Genomic DNA, 15,798 nt, shown 5'->3' with positions numbered 1-15,798 from the left:
CGGTGGACCGCAGCCCGAGAGAGTGTAAATCTGACCGCAACTCAGGAATAACCAATTCGATCGCAACCGAATTGGGGTATCATGCACACATAACACATAACAAGTACATGCAACCCACATTGACACATTGAGAAGGGGGAGAAATCGTATAACGAAACCTATGCGTGATCATCCACATGGTAAGAATATTCCTAAGGGGTTCATACTTCTTACACCTAGGCCAACGGGATACCAATTCAACTAGCATGCAATATATAAGACTTATTCCACCTACTAATGGTACCCGAACATCAAACTAGACTTAGGCACGATAGACGGAGTCCGTTGGGACACCCCGGGGGTCGGGGGAACATCAAACGGGGAAGCCGGAATCCCAAAGTGGGGTAAAATCCAGCGGGTAGCCGGTGGGTGAGGGGTCACCCGCCGGCTGCCCGCTGCCGGCGACTTCAAAGTTGGCCGCGGGTCCCCTACCCCTACCTACCCCCCACTGCCTCTTTCATCACAAAACGCCCCGGGAACCTGAGTGGAACCCGGAACAATGCTTAGACACTTTCAAACGCAATTGATAACAACACGTAGACAATTAACGGGTCAAAAGCAGGAAACATACGGCACATATCCTATTATACTTTTCTAAACATAATTAATACCCGAACATGCGAATTCCCACCCAATACATCAAGAATAACACCATACGAATTTCACGACACAGCCTAGGGCTCTAGACACATCTAATTTAATAAGAACACGATTCCTCTTTAAACATCAAGAACAATCAAGAATGGCACATAATCATCAAGAAACTAGGTTCCATCAAGAATCACACAATCATCAAGAATCCCTTTTCATCAACAAGATTATCAAGATCGCCCATGGAATCATAACACCAATCGTCAAGAACAATATAACGAATCGTCAATACACAAGAATATGGGGAAATCCTAAGAGGGGAATCATAGCTATGAAAATAGGTTTTGTTGAGACATGGGTTACCTCTTAGCCTTAATTAATTCCTTGGCTATGAAGGGTCTTTCTTTAAGCTTTCTTCTTTCTTGATTTCTCCTAAGGGAATTCTTGGAACTTCTTGTGTGGTGAGAGATTATTGTGGTGGGGGTTCTAGGTGCCTCCTATGTCCCCTATTTATATATCTAAGAGTCCTAATTAGGGCCCAAATACTATAGGCTTGCTAACTCTATTCCTTTTAGGACTAGGGGTTGGGTTTAGAGAAGAGGGCCCACGGACTATGGTGGGCCTTTTCCAATTTAATTATTTTAATTTCATTCTTTCTTTGGATAATTGGTTAAATGATTAATTAGTTTTAGGGGTCGTAACATGGGGTGTTACAACGGCCTTAGGAAATAGAAGTGGAATCCCTACGAAAGACAGAAACCCAGCAACAACAGGACACAACCCAGGCGGCGAGGGACGCAGGACGTCACACTAGGACTTGGGGTTCAGAGGAGGGTGCCCAAAGAAGTGGACCGGCCATACAACTACCAGGACCTTCCCAGTCTGCCCTTGAACGCTAGGCACAGAGGGCGTCCGTGCGGGAAAGGTTGGGATCGTGGGCCGAGGGGTCCTCCACCAGAGGCCCTCACCAACACGAAAGTAGAGTAGCGGAGAATCACCAACGGAGAAAATGGGAGAATTGGATGAGCCAGCCCCGCGCCGGCACTTTGATGAGCCGGCCCCGTGCCGGGACTTTTATGAGCCGGCCCCAAGCGGGCACCCTGATGAGTCGGCCCCAGTCGAAAGACTGCAGAGAAAAATTGAAGAGTTAGCAAAGAAGGTAGAAGCGCGAGAGCAATCGCCGGAACCCGAGGTGCGGATGGCAGCTCCATTTTCCCCAAATATAATGGACGCGCCTCTACCGAAGGACTTTAGGTTGCCCGCCATCAAAGCATACACCGGGACCGCCGACCCGCGTGTCCACGTGACAAGGTATAAAGCTGCTATAGTAATGATTGGGGCGGGGGAGGCTGTCATGTGCAGGGCATTCTTGTCTAATTTGGATGGGGCGGCCCAAGACTGGTTCAATATCATCCTGGATGGGTCGATCCAAAACTTTGGAGAATTATCCAAAAGTTTCCTGACATACTTCTCCAACAACATACAACGTAAGAAACCCTTCTCTCGCCTCTGCATAGTAAAGCAAGATAGAGGCGAGAGTTTGAAAGATTTCTTGAACAAATGGAAAAAGGAGGTCAACAATCCAGTACTTGGTTTGGTCCGCGTTTGGGGAAACCTTCATGAACTCCCTCAGGAATTCTACTATTCCGATCTCTTCAGCTTGCTTTAAAATGACACTGACAGGATGGGTAAGCGGTCTTTGATGAGCCGGCCCCATGCGGGCACCCTGATGAGTCGGCCCCAGTCGAAAGACTGCAGAGAAAAATTGAAGAGTTAGTAAAGAAGGTAGAAGCGCGAGAGTAATCGCCGGAACCCGAGGTGCGGATGGAAGCTCCATTTTCCCCAAGTATAATGGACGCGCCTCTACCGAAGGACTTTAGGTTGCCCGCCATCAAAGCATACACCGAGACCGCCGACTCGCGTGTCCACATGACAAGGTATAATGCTGCTATAGTAATGATTGGGGCGGGGGAGGCTGTCATGTACAGGGCATTCTTGTCCACTTTGGATGGGGCGGCCCAAGACTGGTTCAATACCATCCTGGATGGGTCGATCCAAAACTTTGGAGAATTATCCAAAAGTTTCCTGACATACTTCTCCAGCAATATACAACGTAAGAAACTCTTCTCTCACCTCTGCATAGTAAAGCAAGATAGAGGCGAGAGTTTGAAAGATTTCTTGAACAAATGGAAAAAGGAGGTCAACAATGTCTACGACTTTGACTCCAGGGCGACAATCTCGATATTTATCCATGCCCTAAGATCAGGAGATTTCACAAGCAATTGGACGCCCATCACCCCCGCTCTTATGAAGATTTGATGAGGACAGCCAATCGTTATGCAGAAGCAGAGGCGGTTGATAGGAAAAAGAAGGATGAAGAAGAAGGTAGAAAGGGTGGGAAGCCTTAAAAAGTTGGTCTGCCCAGCCAGGCACCACGCCCAAACCACTCGGCCACAAGGAAATCCCGAAACCACGAGCGACCTTGCCTAGTCCCCTTGCGTAATTTAACCCCGCTTACCCATCCTGTCAGTGTCATTTTAAAGCAAGCTGAAGAGATCGGAATAGTAGAATTCCTGACGGAGTGCATGAAGGTTTCCCCAAACGCGGACCAAACCAAGTACTGGAGGTTTCACAAGCAAGCTGGCCATGATACGGATGAATGCGACGTTTTAAAAAGGCAAATTGAGGAACTTATTTAGAGAGGCTACTTCCGACAGTTTGTCAAGCGATCCGGACAGCAACAGCCGTAACGCAACCAACCAAAAAATTTATAGAGGAAAGAGGATGGCTCTAAACCGTCCACATCGAACACCAAAAAAGGGGAGCATGACCGAATAGCTGAGCATGACGAAAGCGAGAAAGAGACAAAGGAAGAGCCCAGATAACACAAGAAGCAAACCATACACTTTATCTATGGTGGACCCGTGGGAGGCGATACGCCCACGGAGAGAAAGAAGTGGAGCCGGCAGTTATACATAGGAGAAGTGGTGAGCTTTCCAAGAAGGAAGGAGCAGAAGCGGCAGACCATCACCTTCTCTGATGATGACATCCCAAAAGGTCCGCAGCCACACTGCGACGCACTAGTAATTAAGATGGACATCAACGACGTCGTTGTGCATCGCATATTGATCGACACAGGAAGCTCAGTCAATGTGATGTACTATGACGCCTTCACCAAGTTGGGGCTACCTAGGAGCCAGCTCAAGGATGTTCGGACGTCACTCTCCGAGTTTACTGGCGATTCTGTGGGAACTGAGGGATCTGTGGTCCTGCCGGTAGAAGTAGGTACAAGCCCCAACATTCGCAAGCTTGACATGGAGTTTATCGTTGTAAGACTCACATGCGTGCACAACATCATATTAGGAAGGCCAGCCCTAGAAGACCTCAAGGCAATAGTGTCAATGGAACACTTATGTATGAAATTCCCTACTCTGAATGGGACAGGGGTTGTTAGAGGAGACCAGAGAGTAGCCTGTAACTGTTACATAAAAGCATGCAAAAAGATCGGCAAAAAAGATTTACAAGTCCATAGCATCGCGGAGAAGATTTTTAAAGAAGAAGAGGCTTGGCCCCGCGCCGAGCTCGTATAAAAAACAGAGGACATAGTTTTGGATCCCACCAGACCAGACCGAGTGGTGAAAATCGACGCCAGCCTAAATCCAGGGCTAAGGGCCCAGATAGTTGACATTATCCGTCGCTTCAGCGTAGTGTTCGCATGGGGCCGGAGGACGTGCCAGGCATTGATAAAGGCACCATAACCCACAAGCTGGCAGTGGACCCCAACGAGAAGCCAATGCACCAGAGAAAAAGATACATGTCGGCAGAACGGAGGGAGTTTGAAAAAAAGAGGTGGCCACATTGCTTCACGTGGGACACATCAAAGAAATCTACTACCCTCAGTGGTTGAGCAATGTAGTCTTAGCTCCTAAAGGTTCAACTTGGAGGATGTGTGTAGACTACACGACCTCAATAGGGCATTCCATATGAACCGTTTTCCATTACAAAGTATAGATCAATTGGTGGATGAGATGGCGGGATGTGAGCTTATGAGCTTTATTATGGATGCCTTCCGAGGGTACCACCAAATATCTATCCACGAAGAGGACGCCGAAAAAACTGCCTTCACCACCCTAGAAGGTAATATTTTGCTACTTGGTCATGCCGTTCGGATTGAAGAACGCCGGAGCCACCTACACCCGCATGGGGGCAAAGTTGTTCAAAATGGTGTTGAGGCGGAACATGGAAGCATACGTGGATGACATGATCGTCAAAAGTCGCAAGGCCATCTCACACGTCGAAGATCTCAATGAGGTATTTTCCATTATGAAGAAGTTTAATTTGTGTTTGAACCCAAAAAAGTGCACCTTCGCTGTTGATGGGGGCAAATTTCTGGGCTTTATGGTCACAAGGAATGGAATTGAGCCAAGTCCAGAAAATGTTAGGATTATCCTTGACATGGAGCCCCCGCGGTCCATAAAGGAAGTCCAAAGGCACAACGGACGGCTAGCGGCCCTAAGCCGATTTTTATCTAAGTCGGTCGAGCGATCCCTTCCCTTTTTTCAAATCTTGAAAAAGAATAAAGGGTTCGAGTGGACTCCGGACTGTCAAAAGGCTTTTGCAGAATTGAAAAAATATTTGTTGTCCCCACCCTTGCTCGCAAAGCCAGAGGCATGTGATATCTTACCTTTGTACTTGGCAGTGTCACAAGGTGTGATCAGCTCCGTGCTGGTCAAAGAAGAAGGAGGGACTCAGCGCCCCATCTATTATGTAAGTCAAGCCATGCATGATGCTGAGCTGTGGTAATTGCCGTGATCACTTCATCAAAGAGGTTGGCTCATTACTTCCTCCGAAATACCAATAGCTCAGTCAGGATGGCAATGTGGGCCATGCAGCTCAGCCAATTTGACATCGAATTCAAATCGAGGCCGGCCATTAAAGGTCAGGCCCTTGCAAACTTTATAGTGGAGTGCACGGCCCAGGAAGTGACAGAGCAGGTAGAAACTGAAGACGGAGGGTGGTGGACTTTGTCCACGGACAGCTCTTCTAGCACCAAAGGCTGCGGTGGAGGTGTGGTGCTCATCACTCCAGAAGGATTCCACGCCTACTATGCCATCCAATTCCATTTCAAATTATCTAATAATGAGGCGGAATATGAAGCCCTCCCCAACGAGCTACGACTAGCAGCGGGGCTACGAGCTGAAAAGGTCCGAATTCGCTGCGATTCCAAGATGGTAGTTGGCAAGGTGTCAGGGGAATATGAAGCCAACGAATTAAGCATGCAGAGATACAGAGACGCGGTGCTAAAAGCTTTGTGCCAGTTTGAGGGATACGAGATACACCAAGTACCAAGAGAGCAGAATTATTCTTTCCCTTCCCACGAGAATTGTTAGCCTTACTTTTCTCTGTTTTACTCTTCTTGGAGGGAGGATTTTGTGACCACGACAAGTACCGATTGGATCTTGAAGACATGGCACCTGCAACACATGGAAGCAAATTAGAGTTAGTAATTAACAAACATAGCTAGAAGGCGATAGCAACAGAAGGATAGTCGTCAGATTTAGGGCAGCCGGTCGAGTCCTCACAAAACCCAAACTTGCAAGCTTCCACTCAGTGGTATAATTAGCAACCTTTAAGGGGCCACCCCTCATCAGCTCAGTTACACTATTACGAACAGAGGGACTTCTATCGATCGGAGGATGACACCGCACTTGAAATCACCGCTTAACATTAAAAGGGGACGGAGAGCCCATAGCGACAAAAATAAATTTTAGTTTCCATTCTTTATTTAGAGAAGCACGGTCATAAAAAAGCTTGAGGCGCGGTCTACCAGAGACGGTCTACCTCAGGTGGCAATACGCTGGCTCGCCTCAGGCCAGCCGTACGCCGCCACAGAGAAAAAATAAAATAAAAAGTCAGCCGCCTCGGCAGCAAAAAAATAAAATAAAATAAATTATATATATATATATATATATATATATATATATATATATATATATATATATATACATAGAAAACTTACAGAGTAGTGACAAAGAGTTAGTAGAGGTGGTCAGAATAGCTCTATAGGGAGGGAGGCATGGAATAAAAATGTGAAGTAAATATTTGGGCAAACAACGGAGGCAGGAAAATATTTGAAAAACAAAAACATATATTCTAGATTGCTTTGGAATCTTCAGCGCAAGATCAGTGTGATAGAGTTTTACTCCCAAGCCAACTCAGACACATTCGAAGACTCGAGAGTAGAGGGGCTAGTGACAGAGTAGTGGGTCAAGCACCCAACACGAACCACCAACGAACACCTGACCCATAACACTCAAGAGTCTAACGGACAAAATGATTACTATGGTCCATTTACTACGCTAATTCAAGACCGAGAAATAATTGCTCGACTCCTCATTATACTGTAATTGTTACTTACCGTTGGGGGACTTAGTATAAGTAGGAGGTTCATAGCTGAGCAGAGGCACGTTCTAATTCTGCACTGAAATACATAGCAATACAACTTGTTACTCCTTGATTATATTTTCGGTATTATATTTACCGTCACGAGCCGAAAATGTCCAAATTCGATGCGATTCCACGCTGGTAGTCGGTCAGGTATTAGGGGAATATGAAGCCAACGAAGGAAGCATGTAGAGATACAGAGACGCGGTGCTGAAAAATTTGCGCCAGTTTGAGGGATACGAGATACACCAAGTACCAAGAGAGTAGAATGCCGACGCTGACATGCTCTCCAAACTAAACACCGGAGTCCCCAACCATATCCAGAAGATCGCTCGGCTAGAAGATCTTGAAACTTCAAGTATTGATGTCTTGTGGGTCTGCCATGTGCAGGCAAGGGAGCCGTGTTGGATTGATCATATCAAGAGGTACAAGGTATATGGATCCTTACCACAGGACGAGGCGGACACAAAGTTAACGAAATTGCGGGCACCCAATCATGTCATCTCGGGCGATAAGCTGTACAAACGCTCCTACAATGGCATGTTATTATGATTTCTATACCCGGATGAAGCCGAGTTGATGATGAAAGAAGTTCACGAAGGGGTATGCTCCGCGCACCAAGGGGTGTACACCATCGCATGACGCATCATGTTGCAAGGGTACTTTTGGCCCAAAATGCTGAAGGATTGCACAAAATATGCAAAACAGTGTCCTAAGTGCAAAGAATTCCAGGTGTTACCAGGTTGGCCTGCAACCAACTACACACCGGTGAGTACCGCAATTCCTTTTTTGAGATGGGAAATTGACCTGGTAGGGGGCCCTTCCCACAGGGTCTGGAAGCAAAAAATACATCATTGTGCCCGTCGACTATTTCACTAAATGAGTGGAGGTCGAGCCCCTAGCGATCATCACCGCAGCCAGGTGCAAAAAATTTGTAGAAAAAGAATATTTTGTGCCGCTTTGGTGTTCCCCTCCAAGTAATCACAGATAACGGTCGTCAATTTGAAGCAAGAGAATTTTCGGAATTCCTTGCAGGATGGGGTATCAAGCATAGCCGAGTGGCGGTCTCTTATTCTCAAGCGAACAGATAAGTAGAAAATGCAAATAGAACCATCCTCGATGGTCTCAACAAAAAACTGGAAGTAGTTGGTGGAGCTTGGGTGGAAGAACTCGACGGCATCCTTTGGGATTATCGCACAACACCAAGGAAGACCATTGGAGAGACTCAATTTACTCGCTTATGGATTTGAAACTCGGGCTCCGGTGGAGGTGATCGTACCCAGTAGGAGGATAGAGGAGTACGAGTCAGAGCAGAATGAGATCTAGCAAATGGTGGATCTGAATTTCTTGGATGAGAAGAGAGAAGCGGCATTTTGAAAAATGGAAAACTATAGTCGTTAGTTAAAATCCTATCATGACGCGAGGGTCCGACCCCAGTATTTCCAAATCGGCGACTTCGTGTTGTGAAAGAGGGAATCTAGCCAACCTTTAGAAGGAGGAAAATTCGCAAAGAAATGGGAGAGGCCTTACGTCATGGAGGAGGTCATTCGTCCAGGAACATACAAGTTAAAGACAGTAGGAGGAAAGATGGTCGATCGAATATGGAACTCAGAACATTTGATTAGATATTATCAATAGCATTTGTAATCATGGTTCGCCCAGATCATTTGCTTAAATAAATTTGTTATCTCTTTTTGCAAAGTCTGAAAAGTCAAAATCAAAGTTCTGCCTCTAACTTTAAAAAAAAAAAAAAAAAAAAAAAAGGAAGAAGCAAATTACCTGAAGCATTGCTTCGGCCAAGAATGACATGACTGAGGCGGGCTCGGCCAGGCCACACGCTGGCCAAGGCCCCACCTCGACAGCACAAGGCCTCGACCAAACTGGACGAGCCGGGCTCGGCCATGCTACACGCTGGCCAAGGCCCGCTTCAGCCAGCCGCCCCGGTAGCACAAAGGAAAAAAAAATAAATAATAAATTTATTTCGAATATAAGAAAAGTAACTCTGTAAAACATTATTTCAAGTTCTCAAAATATAGCTAAGGAAAAATGCAAAGGAGCTACTCATTGTCAATAATGTCTTCAATAAATATATGATCAAGTGGAGCATAAGGGACATTACTGGTGTCAATACGAAGAAGATCGGTAATAGGAGAACATTCGCGGATGGAATCATTCTCGACAATAGCACCATCGGCTGCATTGTTCTTGGCATCGGGATCAGGATTTTCTTCTACCACAGGCAAGCCCATGGCCACTGGATAGAAATATGGAACCTTTTTGCGTAGCACCGGAAATATTTGTTGTTGCATCGTATACATACCAACTTCAAAAGCAACTTGAGCCTCGGCTTCAACCGCTTCTCGGCCAGCTTTAGTCTTAAGGAATTCACAAACAGCTTCAGTGCTACTGATATAGCTCATCACATCCTCCTTATACTTGGTGGAACTCTTGTAGACCTCCTCCGCCTCGCCAAGGGCAGTAGTGTGGGCGGCGCTAGTCTTCTCATGATCCTCCTGCTCCTTCTACACCCCAAGCTCGCCCTCCATATTGCTCAGAAATCCCTCCCGAGCTGACAATAGCTCCTTGAGGCGTTTATTGTCCTCAATGAGGCCTTTAGTATCCTCGAGGAGTGCGTCCGTCACTCGCCTACGCTGGGCATGAATGACTTGTCCTTCCAGCATAGCCAGTAGTAATGGATAGATTGAGACATGCTGAAACAAGGAAAAAGCAACCTCAAGTGTGAGAAACTAACCTAAAAAATGTGTCTGAGATACCACTCTTGCAGGAAATTCACATCCATGGAAGCAAGGTAATTCACATATGCAGGAGGAGCAATATGAGAGGCGTACTCAACCGCATCAAGACTACCATCTATTAAAGATGCTCCAGGAGGCACGTCCGCTCCTAACCGGATCAAATTAGTCCGGGCACGTGAACTTTGGTTCGCAGAAGGTTCTCCCTGCTCGGGGGGCTGTGAGGAAGGGGCAAAGGCCTTATGTGGAGTAGGGGTTAGAGTGGGTAGGGGCTGCGTCGCACCCTCGGCAGCTACAACCTGATTCTTCTTTCCCTTCCTATGAGAATTATCAGCCTTATTTTTCTCTGTTTTACTCTTCTTTGATGGAGGATTTTGTGACCGCGACAGGTACTGGTCGGATCTTGAAAACATGGCACCTGTAACACATGGAAGCAAATTAGAGTTAGTAATTAACAAATATAGCTAGAAGGCGATAGCAACAGAATGATACTCATTGGTTCTAGGGCAGCCGGTCGAGTCCTCACAAAACCCAAACTTGCAAGCTTCCACTTAGTGGTATAATTAGCGACCTTTAAGGGGCCACCCCTCGTCAGCTCAGTTACACCGTTACGAACAGAGAGACTTTTATCGATGCGAGGATGACACCGCACTTGAGATCCCCCACTTAACATTAAAAGGGGACGGAGAGCCAATAGAGGAAAAAATAAATTTTGGTTTCCACTCTTTATTAAAAGAAGCACGGTCATTAAAAAGCTTGAGGCGCGGTCTACCATAGACGATTACAAACCCTTTACCCTCTTCGGATGCGCTGCCAACTATAAACAAAGCCTGGAAAAGACTTAATGTAGGCTTTATTCTTCTCTCCTGACATACAGAAAGAAAGCTAACAATCGCTTGAAAACCCTAAGTTTCGGGTACATTTATGTATCAAGTTTTGACCCAAAAAGTCAATCTGAGAGAAACCTGAGAGGAACTTAAGAATCCCAAGTCAAATGTTTTTACTTAAAAACATCCGTTTAAGAAATCTACTTTATCTCCTAAGTTGATTAAAGCTATTTCTTTACCTAGCTTAGCTTTGAGTGAGAAACCTGATAATTTCAAAAAGCCAAAAGACCAAACTATCCTTCTTAGCAAAATATCTCACCTAGGGTTTCGTCGTACCCTATTTAAGCAACACTATTCCATTGCTTCTCCTGATTCCTCCATTTTGCCTCCTCCATCCTGAGTTGTAGAAGTCTACTAAGGGAGAATCACAGTAAGCTCTTCCATCTTCATCTTCATCCCTTCATTTCCATTCTTTGACACTCATATTTCAACCTTCCATTCCATCTCTTCTATCTCTTAGTTTGTGTATGAGTTAGTGATGGTTGTTGTTTGTGTTATGGTGTTGTTTGAGGAAAAATAGGAGGTAAAGGTGGGAATCTCAGTTGAAGAAATGAGGGATTCACACTAGAAGTAGCCAAGCTCAAGTATAAACCATGGACTCCCAGACTAAGATTTTCTTGCTCTGTTAAGGCTAGATATGTGAGATAGATGTTTAGAAATGCTAGAAAATGCTTGTTGATGAGTTGTTTATGTGTTGTTGATGATCTATGATTGATTTATTGAGGTTTGGAAGTGAATTTTGTTGATCTGTGTTGTTTTGTGGTGAAAAGGAGACACTGGTGCACACTGTCTGTGCACCAGATTGTCTCACGGACCTAGCCAACGGACCTAGACAAGGTTCGTTGGCTAGAGCCATGCAGAGGCGGGCCATGGGAACGGATCCCAGGATGATCCGTTGCCCAGGGCCACCGCTTGGCGGAGCCAAGTGGCGGGGCTTCACAAGCCCCGTCACCAAGCTCCACCAGGCCAAAAGTTGTACTGGTCGGGCCCTCTGTGGCTCAGCTATGTGTTGTTCGGACCGGGACTCGTACGCCCTTGAGACTCGGACACTCGGGCTCGTTACGACACGCTAGTAGAAGTTGATTTCATTTATTTTGAGTTTGAAAGCATGTTTAACAGATAGAAGGATTGAAAGATGAATGCTCTGGGTGTTGTCTGTGAACTTGGCTCTGTGTAGGAAATTATAGCATTTGAGTATATGAATTATTGAGAAGCATGTTTAATACTTGATAATATTTGTTGAGATGATTTGCTAAGTTGTTAAGGTTTTGGCATAAAACAGTGCATATTTCCATATTCATAGGGAATGAGTATTTTGGCATATTTCAAAGATTAAAGTGTATTTAAGGCTCTAAGTAAAGCCTAATTCATATTTCAAAACCTATATCTATTTTGGAAAATCTATATCTTTTGCATTGTGAAGTTTGCATGATAAATTGATTTCCAAAATGTGAGAAAGAGAAGTTATTTGAGACTTATGTGCATTGAGAAGCTTGCATACTAAGGAGTTTATTTGCATGAGAAAAGAAGTTGCACGAGATATATATGTTATCTATTTATGTGAGGAAAACCTTGTTTTGGAGGACCATTATGATTATGTCCTTTCGGAAGAAAAGAGAAAAAAGAAGTTTGAGAAAGGAAAGAGACGGTCACAGAGGACCGACAAATATTTTAGAAGTAACTTGGTCGATATTCCCGAGTTGCTAGGTTGGATACTACCCGCTAGGCTTGGAATCCTGGTTAGGGGGTGTGCACACTGAAAGTACAATACCTGATTCCACAGAGAAAGAAAGAAAGAAAGAAAGAAAGAAAGAAAGAAAGAAAGAAAGATTAAGAACCATGAGTACCGGTTCTGTGGGCAAGTTGAGTATTAAGCCGGCTAGATTGCCGAGCCCGGATAGGTCTATTCACGATTCGTGAAGTTCCTACCTCCCCCACGAGTTTGAGGTTCCGTTGATACGGATGTGGTGGTTGCAAGAGATGCATCGTTCACTAGGGCTTCACTACGGCAGAGTACTTGCCTCGCATAAAGAGAAAGATTGAGAAAGAAGAGAAAAGAGAATCATGAGAAAGATTGAGAAAGAAGAAAGAAAGCAAGTAAAAAAGAAGAGAAAAGCGAGTCAAGTAACTCAACAGAAAGAAAGAAGGAAAGCAAGTAAGAAAGAAGAGAAAAGCGAGTCAAGTGACTCAATAGAGATCCTCCACAGAAAAAGTATTTATTTTAATAAGAGTGAGAGTATAAGTATATATATCTACATATATATGTATCCAACATCATATCCTTATAGAATTGCATCATGGCATATCATATGTCTTATTTGAATGCATGAGAAATAAAGTATCATACCAGACTTAGCATATGTATCATCTTGAGTATTTGAGAAGTACAGTTTTATCGTTGTTTAAGTGTTAGCACGAAAGCATGATTTTTTTTTTACTTGTTAAACTTCAGTTATTTCTTTATCTATCAGTAGTGCTTAATAGACTATAGTTGGTTATATCTGTTTATAGCATGTTAATGTGTTTAGTATGACTTATTGAGTTAAAGCATGTTTATATGAAGTATAGGTTGCAAGCATATAGAAGTGTTTATGTATATCTATTGAGACTTGTTGACTAAGTGTTGTATCTGTTTATATGCATACTTGAGAATGAGTGTGAATGCAAAATGTTTTCCAACCTATATCTATAGTACTTTATAGGGTTGAGTGGTTTTATACTTAGCATTAATTTGCTAACGGGTTTATTTTCCTACTTGTTTTATAACCCCTTTCAGGTGGGCCCAGTACTTGAGAGCGCACGATGATAGTATAGGGCACATTATGCAGTGCATCCGTATGCACCATGCATGGTGCATACGGATGTAAAAATGATTTGTTTTATTAAAAACGCGCATCCCACTTAAAAAAAATTTCAAAATTCAGTTTCGATTCCCAGCAACAGCATTATGTTGTGCATAATTTGAACTATATATCTAGAATCTATGAACTAAAAATCCAGAATCTATGAACTAAAAATCCAGAATCTATGAACTAAAAATCCAGAATCTATGAACTAAAAATCCAGAATCTATGAACTAAAAATATAGAATGAATGAACTAAAAATAAAGAATGAATAAACTAAAAATCCATAATGAATGAACTAAATATCCAGCATGAATGAAAAAAAAATTAGTTTCGATTTACGTCTAAATATCCAGAATCAATGAACTAAAAATCCAGTGAACGAACTAAAAATCCAGAATCAATGAACTAAAAATCCAGAATGAATGAACAACATAATGCTGTTGAGGGGAATCGAAACTGAAGTTTTGTTTTAAGTGGGACGCGCGTTTTTAGTCAAAACGACATCGTTTTTGCATCCGTATGCACCATGCATGGTGCACACTGATGCACAGCATAACATAGTGCGTAGTTTAGTCATGCTAGTGACTAGATCGATACTTTTCCTTTTGTAGTAAACTACCTTTTGTTGGTGTGTAGACACCGGGTTTTGTTCCCCATGATTATGATATATTTGTAGAGCTTGACTCTAGTTTAGTTAACTGTTTTGTAGCCTGTGCAGACACCGGGTTTAGTTAACTCTTGTTTTGTAACTCTAGTTTAGTTAACTGTTGGTGTGCAGACACCGGGTTTAGTTTAGTTAACTGTAATAAATTCCTGGAGTATTCCAAGGTTGATCCCACGAATAACATTATTAACTGTTATCTTGAATAATCAATTTTGTTGATAAGGAAAACGCAAATAAATGGAATTAACGTAATAAAAAAAAGAATATTTATGAATTTAATGAAAGGAAAATTCCAATTGAGAGAAGACTAGGCATATTAGATAATTAACTAACTCTCCTAAGTATTGATTCTTATGATTATAGTGACGATTGCTTCAAATATATCCTAATACTCCGTCGAGCTACTAGGTTGTATCCAATTATCTGTGATTATCCGTCGATATCTCACCAACATTAATTGAACTCATTAAGCAACAATCAAATATCACCACAAATACCTAAAGCTATGTCTAGTTTAGGTCAATTATGTTTATCTTACGAGTTCTAGATTCATAATTCACCTGTCAGTTGTTCTTATGAACCATAATATTAGAATTATGCAAGTCAGTCACACAATCCACAATTAAAATACATAAAATAAATATAATCAAGTTCAATTGTTCAACTGAAATGGGAAGAATCAACACATGAAAAATAGTCAATTAATCTGATCTAGGCTAATCCAAATCCCTAATTAAAAGTTATAGCTAAGAATCATAACTAAATGTATGCAATGTTGAGTAAATAGTATTCTGGAAATTTGAACAAGAATCAAAAGTACGGAAGAAAAATAATTCAAGCCTAAGAGATGATAGATGCGATTGAAGCTCGAAAATTCTTTGAAGATGTTGTCGCGCACCCAGGCCTTCCTACTCTTCTCTCCGTCGTTCCCTCTGTTAGGCTTAATCGTTGTGTTCTCTGCCGTCTCCAAGAAAACAACAACTCCCAAAGCCTTTTTAATTTCTTTCCCTCCTTTTCTGTCTTGGTCACGTACCTATTCTGCCGTCCGCCCAAATTAAACAAAGGCAACCCAAATTAATATATCCTTTGTTTTTCTTTTCCTTACTGCTGCGCCAAACCTAAAAGAAAGAAAAAGAAAATAATGACTATAGATCGAGTCTCACCAGCGGCAGTGTGGGAGCAACCTCTCAAAGTGAGGGGGACTCCTTGTGCGCAGTGAGCACCGGTCTAGTCTCTGTGGTTCATGTTCAGTTGAGTCACCATGATTTACATCCTCCCAAATGCTCTGTCGGGCCGGGGTGTGGGGGGCCTCTTAGGGTTGGGGTTCAGCCTTTGGAAGAAAAAAACAAAAATAATATAAAATAAAGTAAAGTTAAAGTAAAGACAATTACTATTACCAAGTAGCTTGTGGTTCACTGGTATTGGATTGCTTCCCTATGTGGGAGGTCTAGGCTTCGAGCCTCGTTGTAGGCATAGTTTGTATGGGTACCCTTCTTCCTTTGTAATATAAAAAAAAAAAGACAATTATTATTATAACCTAATAACATAACTTAATTAAACTTAATTATTAAAA

Source organism: Ipomoea nil, unplaced genomic scaffold (genome assembly GCF_001879475.1).
Source record: "Ipomoea nil cultivar Tokyo-kokei standard unplaced genomic scaffold, Asagao_1.1 scaffold0146, whole genome shotgun sequence".
NCBI classification, from domain to species: Eukaryota; Viridiplantae; Streptophyta; class Magnoliopsida; order Solanales; family Convolvulaceae; genus Ipomoea; species Ipomoea nil.
Note: the sequence above shows the minus strand (reverse complement) of the source record.